General features: G+C 39.9%; 1 protein-coding gene across 1 annotated transcript in view; it reads right to left on the minus strand.

Moving 5' to 3' along the window:
• The window catches only part of FAT4 (FAT atypical cadherin 4), a 147,477-nt gene that overhangs the window by 41,692 nt on the left and 89,646 nt on the right, over nt 1–16,139 (minus strand). The gene's annotated exons all lie outside the window — the stretch shown is intronic.

Here is a 16,139-nt window from a genome sequence, read left to right on the forward strand (position 1 = left end):
GAGCGGAAACAGTGGCAAACCCCAGCTTTCTGCGCGGCTTTTCCACTGCCGGTCGTGGCCCTGACCTGGGGAGACCTTCTCTGAGTGGGTGAGAAGGTTGCACAGTCTCCAGCCCCGTTCAGACTCAATTTCTCTGCAGAAGCAACCATCTATAGCAGCAAATAATGCTTGCTCGGATGAGATATTGGCTGACGGGAAATCGGCGTGAACTTATTTAACCTACGGCTTTCATCCTCCTTGTTATTCTAATACTTAACTCTGATGAGCAGAAACAAGTGAGAAATAGCATGCTTATTCATGTGCAGTCTCTCTGTATTTATTCTCTTAAGCTTTTCCTTTGTCAAATCCAAAAAAAGACAATGAAGAGTTTTACAAGTTAGTTTTGCCAGTCTATTACACTTATTTTCAGCCAAGAATCAGCAAGACATCTTCTGCTAACCAAATTCTTCACTGAGGGTCCCTGAAAAAGATGGGATTATTCCTTTCTTTGAATACATAACGAAAAGGAGAAGGAGGAAGTGATAGTGGAGCATAAAACACATTAGTTATGGCCCCTTTTACTCAAAAGACAGATGATGACCATGCCTGTTTTACCCGAGATTGTGTCGCTTTCCCCTTCAATCTCAAGCAGATACAGTAATTCATCGTTTGCTGGAGCGGGAAAAAAGCAATGATGATGAAATACTTTGGGCCAGAGACTGGTTCGCGTCCTTGCCGCAAGGCAAGCATATTACACGGAGCTGTCACTTGATGAAACCCAGGCAGCCCCCGTGTGACTGCCCTTGTCCTTCCATCCCAGCAGATGATTGGGTCGCTGCTACCCGAGGTTATTGCTGGACCTCAACCTTAGGGCTGGGAAGGAGGTAGGCTCTGCTCTTGGGTCTCATGTGGTCCTGGCAAGGGCTCCAGGCATTGAGCTCTTGTATAAAAGAAGAAACAACGGCCTATTTGACGACATGTTAACCCTTGCAGGCTGAAGTGTCACCACGCTGCATCGCAGGAAGAAGCTGGGAGCGGCTTCGGCAAAGGAAGGAGGTTTTTCACTGCGAAATACTTCAAAGTAACTTGGCTTAATGCAAAAATGGACTGAACGAAAGAGCTCCCAATTGAAAGGTGCTATAAATCTTGCAAGGCTGACGCTGAAGCCTGCTGATCAGACGGGACAGATCACGAAACCAAGGAAAGAAAGTGCAAGCCAAAGAGTATAGGTTTCATGCCATAGCCATGCACAATGGAGGCCTTTCTCTGCTCTAGTCTGAGGTAATTCATTTTGCCAATTAATATACTTTCAGCCAGGAAGGTTACATTAAGGCAATAAGTCTGACTCATTTTTTACCTGTCCCCCCAATTTTGTCATTTAGCCAAACACTTATAGATAGAAAAGACTGCAAAAACGTTCTTGATTGCTGAAATATTGCCCGTGGAGTGTTTATTATTACTGCATTAAATGAAACAGAGTCCTCAGTGGTGTTTGCTGCATGTGTCATCAAGCTCTGGCCTTCCAAACACATTTAATTGACATTCACCTCACAGCTAATGAAATGAAAAGTTGAAAGTTGTTAAGTTTCACAGGTGATTAAACAATTTATACATAATTCAGAAATTAATCTTGGGTAAGTCACATTCAAAGAGCATCAGTAACACAATTCAGTCTGGAAAGGAAAGCTAACTTACAGCTAAAACCTGAAACTCATTGTTTTAAATGTATTTGCTAACACAAAATGCCGAAGCCAGAAAATTCACGCTGTTGGTTTATTCACAAAAATGAACTGCAGTAGCAGCTCCTCCAAACCGCACCTTTAGAGGTAAGCCAACGTTGGGATACTGGGACTAGCTCCAGTGCAGCTCCGCAGGCTGGCCCTGTCCCGGCTGGGAGCACCAAGATCAGGCTCGGTGCCATGCTAGCTACGCTCGCAGGACTGGTGAAGAGAGGAGAATAGGAAGAACGTGTTCGTGTCTGCTGGCGAAGCAGCACGTGGGCATACACTAGCAGCAAAATGCTACAATGGGTTTGTTCTTTCTCCTGCATGGCTATTAAATCTTTGGTCATATAATGAAAATGGTCAAAAGGGATGCCAGACGTAATGGCTGCTTATGGGCTATGGATATTCTTCTGCTCAGGACTACACGGATAGCAGCAGCTTTTGACTCAGCCATTGGACTCCAACCAGCCCTGGCCCCCTTTCCTCTCTTAGGAACCTGAACTTGCAGGGTACCAAACAAACGCTCCAAGGGTCAAATCCCAGCCCTCGCCTCAGACCCCTATATATTCCATGCCATTATTCTCCAATTCCACTTCCCCACTGGCTGCGTCCACAAGGCACTGCACAGCACAGTATAGCCGTATTTACATTAGCCTCAGAGAAGTGAATATACCAGCCAAGCCTGAGCACCATACTAATAAAATTAGCTAGGGTAACGTAAGTAACTCCGACCTCATTCAGCGCTAGCTTGTGGCTGCATTGTGCTCGCAGAAACATCCCAGAAGTCCAATATTAATTCAGCTGTTTGTAACATCCCAAGTCACTGCTCTTCAGTTCAAACCCCAAAATCTTTCTCATTTTACTTAGATGGAAAAACTCACGCATCTACATTGGTTTCCTGTCTGTGTAGTTATCCAAATATGGTTTTTTCCTCTAAGCAAAATAGCACGTCCACAAATTTACTCCTTTATTCTATTACACTGAAAGATAAAGTTGCAATTTTACAGCGAGCCCTCAAAGCTTTTACTCACTTGAAATTAAATGACTAGCTCACATTTCTGCAGTTACTGAGAAATATAAGAAGAGGAAATTACAAATGAAGTAATTTTCTATGGAAAAGAAATAGCTCTGGGCCAAATTCTATCGTCCTCAGTGAACTTGCAGTGAAAGTTGTGCTTGCATAAGGACCACAGAATTTGGCCCCTGGTAGTAAGTAGGTTTCATAAAATGTACATGTCATATTTGTGGTGAGAGAAGTAGTTTCCATGGTCAGGCTGAGTTCCCAGATTTCTTAGTTTTGCTTCGATAGCAAATCTTCCCCAAGTCAGTTATTCTTATTATGCTAGAGCATCATCCCTTTTTTCTTCCAACTGCACTTCATATTTTGCATAAATAAGTGTAGTAAATTTTGTGTAAATTCTGCAATATTAGCCAAACACTCAAGATGCCCCTAAACCATTTTTAATAAACCAGACATGTTACAACCTATATAAAACTGCTGTACACAGCCACACAAGCCTCTGAGTACTCCTTACAAACAGCCCTGAGGGCTAGAGCCACAAAGAAACACACACTTTTCCCTCCATGAACTTGCGCTAAAATTTCTACCAATTTTTCATAATAGTCTGCACTATTTTTCAGCAGAAGCAGCAACTATTTCTTTGTCAGACACCTCTTATTTAGAGCATTTCTCTAGTGCTATATTACTACTAGGTGTTTTTTTTTTTCCCAAATCCCAAAATACCATGTCTCACAGAAGCTTAGGATATCAATGTGGAAAAAAACTTTTCTAGAAAGGCGGAGGAATGAAAGAACCATCAAATGATTAATAACTGGAGAACATAAAGTTAACTATGCGAACTAAATGGGAGAGAACGGATAGACTATTCAGTGAGCACCAAACCTTTGAAATTTAAAAGACGATGACATTAATTATTATTATTATTATTATTTTGAGTTTCCCATCTCTGTGTGCTGTGGTCTGTTTCTATGAATCGAACAGTTTATTTTCTAGGTGACAGCTGTACATATACACTAAGCAGACAGTCCCACAAATGTCCACATGTCACTGTTGAAATAAAGATTAACCTGGGATAGTGTCAAAATAGTAACGCTGAGTTCAGGAAGAAAACTGCTTCCCACGGATGTTCTTCCAAAAATTTAAGCTTTTTGCTTACATCTGCAAGTAAACATGTGTCTGAGGATAAAGAGAAGGAGCAGACCTTGGGAGCCTGCTCCTAGGAGGCCCATGGTGGAGAACAAGTTACAGGGGGAGGTTACAAGAGGCCGCCTCGGGCTTGGCGAGCGCTGGGCTGTGGCTCCCCTCTCTGCACAGGACATTTGAGGAGGAGACATGAAGAAACAGCCGTGGGGGACCGTGGGGTGGGTAGGCAGCAGCACGGGGGCAGGACCTCTCTTCTCCCAGCAAGGCGGGACTGGCAAAGACCTACAAGCTGGTCTTCCTCCCCACTCACCAACGCTTGTTTGCAACTGATTGCCACAAAAATATGATGACATTGGAAATGTCACTTAGAAGTAATAGTGAGCCCTCTCGACCTTTTGCTCACCCCATTCAGGAGAAGGGGGATGAAAAATATTGGCTATGTGCACCAATGCAAGTAGAAGAACTGCAGGAAGGTGACCCTGAGGAGAAATATCATTTAACCTGACAATTTCTACCTCCCAAACGCAGGATAACCAGCAAAGAGAGGACAATACGTGTTTCTGGGTGAACTCATCGTAAGTCACTCATTCCCGTAATTTGTGCTAATGCTTACGAGCCATGAAGTCATCCGAAAGGGATGCACCTAAAGAGTGCTTTCGCCTTGACCTACTCGTGCACCCTTAGAAGAAGGGAGCACCACCTGCTATCTTCAGGCACCCTTGTCCTGGGGAATGAGGATGGTAAACTATCTCAGCTCCCTGTAATCCCCAAACACACGGCACCGTCTGCTCCAGCATATGTTCAGCTCACCACACCATAGCTGGACACCAGCACGAGTGAGGAATGATCACAGTACTCAGTGGACTGGAGAAGTAAAAGAAAACAATTGAAGGAAACTTGCAAAGCCATTTACATTCTTCAAGAAAAGTCAGGAAAAGATGATGCTATTGGAAATTATCTCGGTTGTGTGGTACTGTATGGCTCACAGTAAAAATGAGAAATAGGAGAATGTGTTCGGCACGTTATCCACGTATCGTTTGAAGCTTTAATGGCTGCTGGGTCCTGTCTGTTCCGTGGTTAGCACAGCAGATAGTAAAACCATCATTCCATTCAGAAACCAGGAACTCAAAGTTTTTGCCAGCATTAAAATATCAAAATTAAGTGCTGGAAAAATAACAATAAACTTAAGCAAAAAAACTATAGATACATGTCTCTAAAATGAAAAAAAAGGGATTAGACTTAAATAAAATGAATCTAAATGACTAATCGAAACTCATACTGCAGGCAGTTTACCATGTTTTGTGGTAAATTAAACACATCATTATCCTGAAAATTGGAAAGCGATTTAACAGAAATGGAATTTTTGCTTCACTGAAATGTGTTGCTTTGCAACAAAGCGGATTTCACTTCTCCAGTCAAACACTCAGTGAATGAGTCCCAGGACTAGAAGCTGTATGTGTTATTACAGAGCATTAACTTTTTCACTCAAGTAAACAAGGCCTTTCTCACCATAAAGCAGACAATCTTTCTAAATGCATTTAAATGCAGACAGAGTGTGCTGAGCCTCACACAACTGGTGAGTTTTAAAATAAATATGGAGCTAGAGTAAGTTAAAACGCAACTAGCTTGCATTATGCTTTGGATTTCTAGTGCACACGAAGCTTGATTTGAAACATGGATGACCTTAAATTAACTTATTTACCCAGAACACAAAAGAAAGTGTGTATGTGAAATGAGAAAAATAAGTACTCCTTTTACAGGATTGCACCACAAATATTCGTCCTGGCTGGATATGTTCATTGTGTTTTATTTTCCTCTTACTCAGGTTTTCACTACAGGCTTCCACACTAAGTCTCAAAAAACTGGTAAGCCTAGTATATTAGAGACAAAAGCTGGAATAAGCAGTTAATAAACAAACATAATAAAAAACTTAGAAGCTAGCCCTACTCTCATTCAGTTCAGCAGGTGACTAGTGAATGAGACCATGCAGGAACCCAGATCTTCCAGATTTCTAAGTGTGTCAAATCTGAGTTTTTCTCCTAGTTAGGTACACAGTAGTAGTTGTTCCCAAAGCTGGTTTAACAGAACTTGTACTTGTAAAAAACAAGGGTACTGTTGGGATAGATCTGCACTTGTGCGAGGACTATCTGACAAGAGAAAAAACATTTTTCTGTACTGCATCAGATATTAGAAACCTCAATAGCCTCCCTCATCTACCAGCCTAAAGAAGCTGGGAGCAAAAGACCTAAATTTGGGAACGTAAGCCATCAAAAGTTAAAAAAAAAAAAAAAAAAAAAAATTTTAAAAATCACCAGACAGAGTCCGACCTTGTTCAAGCAATGACATGTCCAGCCATGCTTGGGCTGATGCATGTGCACAAACACATATATTCACACAGGTTTTGACAGTGCAAAAGAAATTCTTGTCCCAAGTAGTGATGCAAGATGGGATCTCTCATCTGGTTTTATCCATGTGATTTTTAAATTTGGATAGTTTCCTATCAAAATTCCTAACTGACTGCATCCTATGAATTCACTAAGCTTTGCAGTTTCACAGCGGGGGCAACATGACATTGCAATACATTTGACATGCTGTTGAAAGGATGGGGCTTGCACACACATACAAAGACAGTTTTAAGTCCTCTGCTGTATATACACATTTCCCTGTCCCTGTTCTCTTCCTCTGATCTGCTCATCAGAACAAGTTCCCTGCAGCTGTTTACCCAGAGAGGAAAAAAAAAGCTACGGCACTATTACAGAGCTGGACCTACTGGAACACAGATACAGACTGAGAACAAAACACATTCAATAAAGCAAAAGTATAGTATATATTTAGCACAACTTCAAGCTGTTCCACCTAACAATCTCATTCTACACGTACGCATGCACATTATCATAAACTTATCACTTACACATCTGAAAAATGGTAGATAATATATTCCTCCAGTTTAGCATTTTTCCCTATTGCCGCTTTTGTTTAGCAAATTTCAAAACGTATGAAAGAAAGGCTGAAAGAGTTCTGTTCCACCGCCCATGGCGTAAGCTGGGTACAGGGCTGCTGACATAGGCAGATGCCAGTTAGCAACTTGGCTGTCAGGTTTCGTTCTCCTTCCATGAAAGGCACAAGCATTAATCCCATGTGCCACAAACCCCTTGACATACACTTGTAATCTATTACCATCAAAGGTACAGGACACTGGAGACAGTGCTCAGGAAAGACACATGCAGGTATCACAGGTTTCTTAGCCAGAACTGCATTTATTTCCAGAGCAAGAAGGTGCCTTCTTCCAAATATGCTTCAGAAAACGAATCTTTAAGGAAAATTTTTCACAGCTGAATACAATCCTCATAACAAAACCTGGCAAATGGCTGGTCATAAGGGTGCATCTCCCTGTGCCCACGCTGCAGGCGGTTCTGGCATGACCATGTGCACCACCAAGGCCTCTGGTGACCACAGTAAGACTTAAAGAAAGTGGAACTGCAACTTAAAAGAAAGGCAGAGACATTATAAAAAATATTTTTTTAAACCCAACAAATTACTTCTCCTTGTTATAAGTTATTGCTGTAAACCGAAAAAATAGAGAAGCTGGCTCCTGCAGAGACTGCTGACTAAGGCAATTTTTGACTGCTTGTGACTCCTGAATATCCCACAGCGAAATTCCTGTAATGCATGATTTTGAATTATGCTTTAAAAACACTCTGTATAAATAGTGAAGATTAACCAGCAGGATAAGTGATCAGGCCATATGTGCATGTTTTACTTGTTTTATCCTTGCAATTAAGGCTTTCTGAAATTGTAGCTTTGTATTTGAAGAATGAGCTAGCAGACTTTGAATTTATAAGGTGTAACGTTTAATTTAAAAAATGGTTTCAGATCACCAAGACTGGAAAAATCTTAGTATTTCTCAAAGGCTGAGAAATTGCATAGCATAATGACTACTCTAGTTATCTTATTCTGCAAAACAGATTAGATTCAGCGAACTCATTAGCACAGTTGAAGTAGAATTTCATATAAAAACGATGTAAGCAGAAGGACAATAATTTTAAATTAATTTTCATTTAAAACTTCCAAACTAATCATAGCAAGATGCATGAATGAAGAGATAAGAGAGGAAGTGCAACAGCCTGCAAATTTACAAACTGACAATTTTTTCTTCCTTGAAATTTTTGATCGCCTACTGAATCCTACATATTCAGCATTATATTTTAGCTTGCTTTCCAGTTTAAGTAAATCTACCTCAAACTTTTCTCAAAGAGATACACCTGTTTTTTCTCCCCTCAAGCTAGCACCAAGGAGTTAAGAAGTAATAGTAAAGCAAAAAAAAGGTCAGGACAACAGTGAAGACAGCTTAAAGATCTGACAGTCACGTTTTCATTCATTTGGATCAATACCGCACAGTGTTTTTCTGTACCATGGCAAAATTCAATGAAAACTGAACTGCTCTGGCATAGTTCGTATGTTCAATTCTCACTTTTTCATCACTCCCACTCTGTATGTTCACAGTAAACTGTTTACTGGTAGCAGTGCCTAACTGACTACTTTGACTAAAGCCGTACTGCAATAGTGGTAGGGCTGAGAGGAGAAGTAGATCTTAAGACCATGCATGTGAGTTGAGACTGAGGATCATGGTGATAACTGGCTCATTTAATGAACTTCACACTAATTTGAGCAGGCTCCTAAAGTGACTGCATCCCATTCATATTTGCTACATATTATGGTAAGTGCCTACAAGTCTTTTGTGAACATGAGGGTGACATTCAAGAAATCAACACAAGATATAATCACACAACTTGAGAAAACGATGGTATTTCAACCAAAGCAAGAAAAGACTTTTTCCCAACTGTGCAATAGAAATTTCCATCCCAACGTGGATGGAAATATAGGAGAAAAAATATCCCTACCAAGCAGACAAGCAACTTGAAAAAGAGTGGTAAGAACTTCTTTGAATTATGTCTTCCATACAGTACAGTACATAGTACAGTTGATCTCAGCTTACCATAGATCAATACTTCTATCATTTATGACTGAAAATATTTCAAACTTTAATCAAATAAACCCGTAATCCTGCATTACTGATGATGCTAATTGATTTTTATTAGATTAACCGTTTAAGAAGGAGCAGAAATCAGCTTTAACAGTTCATGGCACACGCATCTCTGGCAAAGCTGGTATTTGTAGCCCTTTATTTCTATTTTTTCCTTTGTTATTTTTACAAGGTTCTTGTAAGAAACTCTGGATGATGAGAAACAGCACTGAATTACTGGATATTCCTGTTGACCTCATTAGCGATGAGGTAGCTTGATAGAATAAGAAAGATCGTCACCTACACTCAGTCTTTTTAGGTGGCATAAAATTATGTTCCCTGAAAGAGACAACAATGCTCACCAACATTTACAACTAACCAAAAATTCTTAATAAATAATGATGTTCCTACCAATAGTCTGGATTTATTTTACTGATGAGGGATGCAAAGAGGCAGAAGATTTAGTTACCTAATAAAACTTGATATTTTCAACTGTAATTCCAAGAATGTCTGTAGAGAGGCTAAAACTTTTGGCTGTGATACAACATCTTATCTTATGCTTTCCTAGACTCTAGAAGAGGAAAAATACATTAACATCATTAGGATTCTGCTTGTCTGTTAAAAAAAAAAAAACAAAACAACAAACAAAACAGCCAACAAAACAAACGCAGGATTTGCGTCCGTGCTGGGGTAGAACCTATGGAGTTCTCCTCAACATCACTTGGACCTGAATAACATTACTATTTTTTTGTGAGGATAGTCTGCAGGTTTTTATATTGCAAAGCACAAACATGCACACACTGTGCTTGATGCCCCCCTCCCATGTCAGTTCTGCCGTAGCTGGGTCTCTCCCAACACCCCAATTTCTGAACCTTCTTGCCTATGTCTTTGTCAATGCAAAATCTCTGAAGACCTGTTTCTAAAGAATAATACTTCTAAAGGCTATAGTTTAGTAATTGGTCAATTTTATATATACATTAATAACAACAAATTAGAAGATCTTACATTATTTAAAATAATTTCCCTTCTTTTTATGTTGTTGAATGCAGTGAAATGAAGAACAGCTTACCCAACAAACCTGAGCTAGAAGCAGTTTATCCCATCCTAAATAAGTCTGTCAATTACTCGCTGGATTCTCCATGATCCCAACGGAGAGTAGAAAGGGAATTACGCACATGAGAAATGTTTGAAAGGAGAGGCATACACTTAAACTGAGGACTTTTAGAAAAGTTCTCAAGTACATCTGAACTAGAGAGAATAAACATCTTTAACATGCATTTCTAACTGATTGCCTTGTCTAAATAAAATCCACCATCAGTTTGAGTTGGTTTCAAAGCTGAAGTTCTGTCCATGATTTTAACCTGAGTGAAAAAACTAACTTTCATTGTTTTCACAGATATTTCAGCTTGTGCTGGCCAGCCTGAGCCCTTTGCTAACCTGAACATATATCTCTCCCACACCCCACCCCTGAGAACATACATGCTTGGATTTAGCCCAGAAGCTCTCACTGAATTATTTTGAAAATAGTGATCTAATAATGAAGGTTTAAGTCCAAATAGAAGACTAAATGGTATTCGGGGGCTGGATTGTGCATCTCGTGGGGCGGTCCTCTGAAGGGATGGGCTAAAGCCCTCACCTCCTTTGGGGACTACACGTGTCACATCATACAGACATGGATACCCTCTCTTCCTTGACAATTACTCTCCAGGGGACATCGGATTGACTTGCCCATAAACCTGCTTCCTAAATGGCTTTTTGAGCTTTTGTCTTCTAGAGAAAAATTAAAAAGTGCTAACAGTTTCTAGGCTCTGTAAAAGGCTAAGATCCTGGTATTAGCTTCCCACAACTACAAAAAGCCACTCTCAATTCTCTTCTCTCCTGATTTTAGATGATGGTAAGACAAAATGAACACTATGAACTCACTGATGAGTCTGTCACCATTTCACTTCTCCCACTGTGCGACTTTTAGAATTAAATTAAAAAAATCATGCAAAACTACTAAAACGATAGCTTTAGTACCAGTATTAAAAGAGCAAAAATAATAAAACTAGTAAAATAGTAAACCAGTAAAACTAGACTCAAGCAGACAGCATTGAGACGAGGAAGAGCTTCCATAAGGGCAAGGAAATAAATGGAGCTGGGCCAGAAAACAATATTCATTTTGAAACAACTGTGGCATAAAACAAGACCACAGAAGACAGCAATCATTATGTAAACTGCTAAGCACCAAGGTAAGCATACGTCAGGTTCGTTTAGCTCACTGAAGCCTGAAGCGATGTGTATATTTAGACATAACACAGAAAGCATGGAAAACAGGACATTTCTAACTGCAATTTGTGAGTTGCTTTTTTGTTTTGACAGCACCAAGATTTAAAAACAGCTAAATTTGTTTTGAAAATACAACTCATTCTCTTAAGGCAATATCTTTCACACTGTAGACTGCCTGTTAAGTAGAAATACAATGTATGCTAAGAAAACAGAATGAGTATAAACGTCCTTAAGCCCAGTCACATAAATCTCACACAATGTTAACCCTCGAGACTCTTTCTTACCATTACTAGAAAATACAGTTGTCCTTTACTTCTCACCCCAAACTGGGAAATATCTTAAAATGTCTTAAAAACCAATACAACTACATTGTCAGATTTCATTTGATTTTAGGATTGAAGGGAACCAAAAGCCTATCTCAAAAAAGAATTCCTGAGGAGGATATAACCTCTCTGCTTGGTTGCCCTCCTGCATTCTTGAAGGAAGGAATGCATAAGTCAGGGACCAACATTTTCTAAAGAAAAAACATATGCTTGTTTTGCATACGGGCCAGGGATGTATACCAAAAACAGCTAACTAAATATAATAATCAGCCCACTGGTTCATTTCTTTCAGAACTATTTATCTAAATCAGTAAATAGATTATTTTTAAAAAATTTTAAAAACCCACAGGAACACAGCTTCTAATTAGAAACATCACATTTTGATTTTGGTTTTATTGTGGCAACGTGCCATTCTGACCAACCAAAGCAAGAGATGGTGGTTGCAGTTTATTTAAACAGTAGTCCTGGGCAGCTAGCAGGTTTCCAGATGTGCTACTTGACGTCCCTGCAACCAATAAATAAAAGGAGGAGGACTGTTGGAATGCTAACATTTTCTCCAGAAAATTGCTAAAAGAGTTAAAGACAGGGATGATAAAAGCGGCTGCACCAGTTCTTGTTATGGTGCCAGAACTGAATGTTTACCCAGCGCTGTGTCCCTACCAGATGGGGTGAAAAAAAAATTTAGAAAGCCTGTTTTCCCAACCATTTTGCCATGAAGAAGGGCATAGCGAAGCAAAACAAATGATTTATGTGGTAGAAACAGACCCATAAAGACACATTCAAATACTTGCATGTAGATTTCTTGGCGTTTATGTTAGCAGACATTTTGGGGGACCATCTGCAATCTAAACACTATCATGTTATTCCACAGTCCATCATTTTCCCTGTCATTATATTTATAACTCATGCACTCTGGTCTTACAGCTTGTGCTGCAAGAGGGGCTCTAAATTGGGATGGGTGAACTTTGGAGTTGAATTCTGTTTTATTTCTCGATCAAAGCTACAGGTGTACAGCTCTGGAAGATGCTGACTGTTCCTAGCAATGGACGCTTTGTGTGTCTTTGTAAATCTCCACGGCCTAGAGCAGAAGTCTGGTATCCGAGACCCAGCAGAAGTTAGAGCAGGGTGGAAGTGCAGAAGTGAGGGAAGAGTGATGATAAAACAAAGTTGAAATCAAGAACCTTTGTGCAGACTGTCTTGTGAAAACTGGGCATGAAGCAAGCTGCATAGCCACAAATCACGAGCCAAGCGCCAGAAAACATTTTATCAGTCTTTTCCCTCCCTCAGAGGAGAGGGAAGACTCTCTGCCGACCCAAGATCTACCCTGAAGACTGGGTGGAGGATTAGCAGGCAAGGCCAAGGAATAGCTGGGCCAGAGCCAGAACAATGCATATATCATGACTGACTTCTATGTGCCTGAGGGGAGCTCTTGCTTGGGAAAGCATTTTTCTCAAATGCCTGAATTTCCCTTGCTGGTGCATGTGGTCCCACCAGCGGTCCCGTCTGACCTGCCCAGCATGCTTAGGAGCAGCTCAACTCTTAATAACTCAACAACTCTTCTCATGTGCCCAGGACTGAGATCCGGGCTCTGGAAGAGCACGCCTGCACGGTGTGACAAAGCACAGAGATTTCTGAGCCAGCACGGGCGCCGCATCCCACGCAGCTCTGCTGTCTCAACGCTATGCGGGCTCCTGCTTCGCGATGTCCTAATCCCTCACCTGCTACAAACAGACTCACTGTACGTGCTGCCAATACATGCTATAAAACCCATAAGGTACTGAGGATGAAATAACAGCCATTACCAAAGTGGCTGCCCCTTCTGAGGCCACGGATTGTTTTCAGTACATTGGACTGACACCTCTAGATAAAAATAATGAAAAATTAAAAATCCTTCTTCTTCCATCAACTTCCCCATACACAGGCTAGGGTAACACTATAAGAACCACAGTCACAAGTTGATGAAGTGATAATAAACATAAGAAAAGTAAGAAATCCTTGATTATGTAAAAGGAGATTGGGAAGACAGCCAAAACCAAGTTGAGAATCCATCAGTTCTTATGTCTAAAGGCGCTTCTAAGTATGTATTGTGTCTGCTTCTTTGAAAGAAAGGGAAGAGTTGGCACAGACTTCTATAGGAGCAGGATATCATCCTTTAATGTTTTAAACCAGTCAGTGTAGCTTACAAAAATTGAGATGCAGATCCTAAGAAAAATGGGAAGTGGGTTGAACAGACAGAATTTTGCCCTTTATGTGCTACCAGACATTTCCAGAGTTAACTGCATCTGGATGTCTACCATGATTTTTGTCTATTAAAAAAAAACCACCCTAAATAAGATACACCATATATGGCAAGACTATTGCTCAGGCTGCTAGAGACAATCCAAAAGACTGTTTATTATAGCTAATAAAAGCCAAACTCAAAGTGCAAAGTATGATACCTTTCCCTTGATTTATTTTCAAAGATAATACGGATGGGGATAATTTCAGACAAGTCTGCTTTCTTCAACATTTTGGCAGCCACTGCTTTTCTACAGAGGAGGACAACTTGTTTTGTGTGTGTCTCTGGTTGAATTGTCTCTACGCAAAATCCTTTCTAAGCATTATCAAACAAATACAAACTAAGACACTCCAAAGAAATAATTACCTTAGGCAAAGAGCTGGACGTGCCTGTGAGAGTTTCTTTTATAAACCTTTAGCAGCTGCTCAAAAACATAATACTCAAAATACTTTTCTTACCCATTTCAAGATTGTGTCATTGCCATCTTTCTGCTAGTACAGCCAGAACAGCCTGATTTAATGAAGCAGGCACTGACTACCAAAGGTCTGTGTGTTACCACCTGGATATCCATCACATGCCCATACTGGTAGCTTTTGTACTGTTTTGTATATTTTAAAGTAATAACATTTTTCTTCTGATAAGCTGCAACTCTTTTAGAAAGGCTTCCTCCCACATAATATTTTTCTAACTCAGCTGCCAAATGTCTACAAAAGTACATGTGCATTCTATGTATGATAATGTAATTTATAGTGATATAAAATTTGAGAAGCAGCTCAACAGAAATCGCAGAGCATGTAACTTGGTCCATTTATTGCACATTATTGTGACAAACATGGCTTTTTAAGAGCTCTCCAACAAATTATATGCCAGAGTGTTCTTTACCATCTAGACTGCTTGAACTCAGTATGACTAATTCAACAACACAGGGATCCCCTAGAATTTCTTCAAGTACTTTAAATATGTTACATACTTAAGTATCTATTATGACTGCGGTCCAATTCCTGCTTCCACGAAATCAAGTAAAGTTTTGGCATTGACTTCTACAGAAGCTGGACATTTTCCTGTGATGTTTTAGTTTAGATATATCATGACTAACACAGTTTTAAATGCATAAATTGATGGCATGAATTTAGAGCAAGTCTCCAGTCTAATCAGCAGATATTATCTAACGTTATTCACAAGGCTGGTTGAAAACTATACCAAATCACACTAATTGCGGATTAGTCAGATTGTAAACTTAAACACAGTAGAACAGTTAAATTTAGCTTAAAGTTACTACTGAACATCTGCTTCTGAACACTTTTGCTAGTACCTTTTAACACTGATAAGAGGGAATCATAACTTGTGAGTTAGCTTTATAAGAACATAGCAAATTAAAAAAAAAAAAAAAACCTGCTTCAAACACTGTTTAATCAGCATAATATCTACATGTTTAAACACAGGAACTAATAAAACGTGCTGCTGTTCTTGTCAGCCACTTACGGCAAAGGCCCCATGCACACTTCATGTACTGAAGTGTCTCCTGGATTATCTGAAACTCAGACATCTCCCAACACAAATAGATATTTTCATTTGGAATGGTTGGGTAAATCTCCTGGATTTCATATTTTTTAGGAACCAGAGTTTAGGAAAAGATTGTGCTCTTGTTAAGCTTTTGGCTTACACACGGTGCTAAGCATGGGGTACAATTGACTTCTTGCTCCCCTCCTTCTTCCAAGAAGGACAATAATTTTTGGCTGTATGACACCCCTTATCAGTTCAGACTTCTGGCATCTTGTATGTAGAGCTAATAAGTTCTGTACAGTCCTAACTGACTCCTGCCAACTTGGGCTGGGAGAGGAAAAACACGTCAAGGATCTGCTTTCCCTTACATATCCAGCCTCAGCTTCTGAAGGAACATAAGGACATTCAAGCCCAAGCAAGTCCAAGTCACAAGTGAGCAGTTTGCAGCTATAGAGTAATGGAAAGCCAGTGTAAAAAATACAAAGCATACAGTATCTCTAGCCAAAGTACAAGACAAATGATATGTCAAGTCCTAAAATTGTGTTTCACGGCTTCAGCTGCGCTCAGACTGTGAAATACCTGAGCACTGCTGCAATAGGAAAATATAAGCCATAGATATTGTCACTGACACAAGATACTGCACACAATATGGCAGAAAACAAAATTGTATCCACTTGTCAACAAGTTGGGTTTGCTTCTATTTTTATTATTAGAAAGTAAGAACAATTCTGCAGTAAATTAAGTCCATCAGACAGTGGGGGACTGGAGATCAGTTCAGAATATGATGCAGGATGTCTTCGTTACTAATGTTCATACCAAAATCTGCAACCAAAATTTTGTGCTTGGACACTTGTAATTAATCTTCATAACAAAATCT

This window comes from Nipponia nippon, unplaced genomic scaffold (genome assembly GCF_047370975.1).
Source record: "Nipponia nippon isolate SJK-2023a ecotype South Korea unplaced genomic scaffold, ASM4737097v1 scaffold_6, whole genome shotgun sequence".
NCBI lineage: Eukaryota > Metazoa > Chordata > Aves > Pelecaniformes > Threskiornithidae > Nipponia > Nipponia nippon.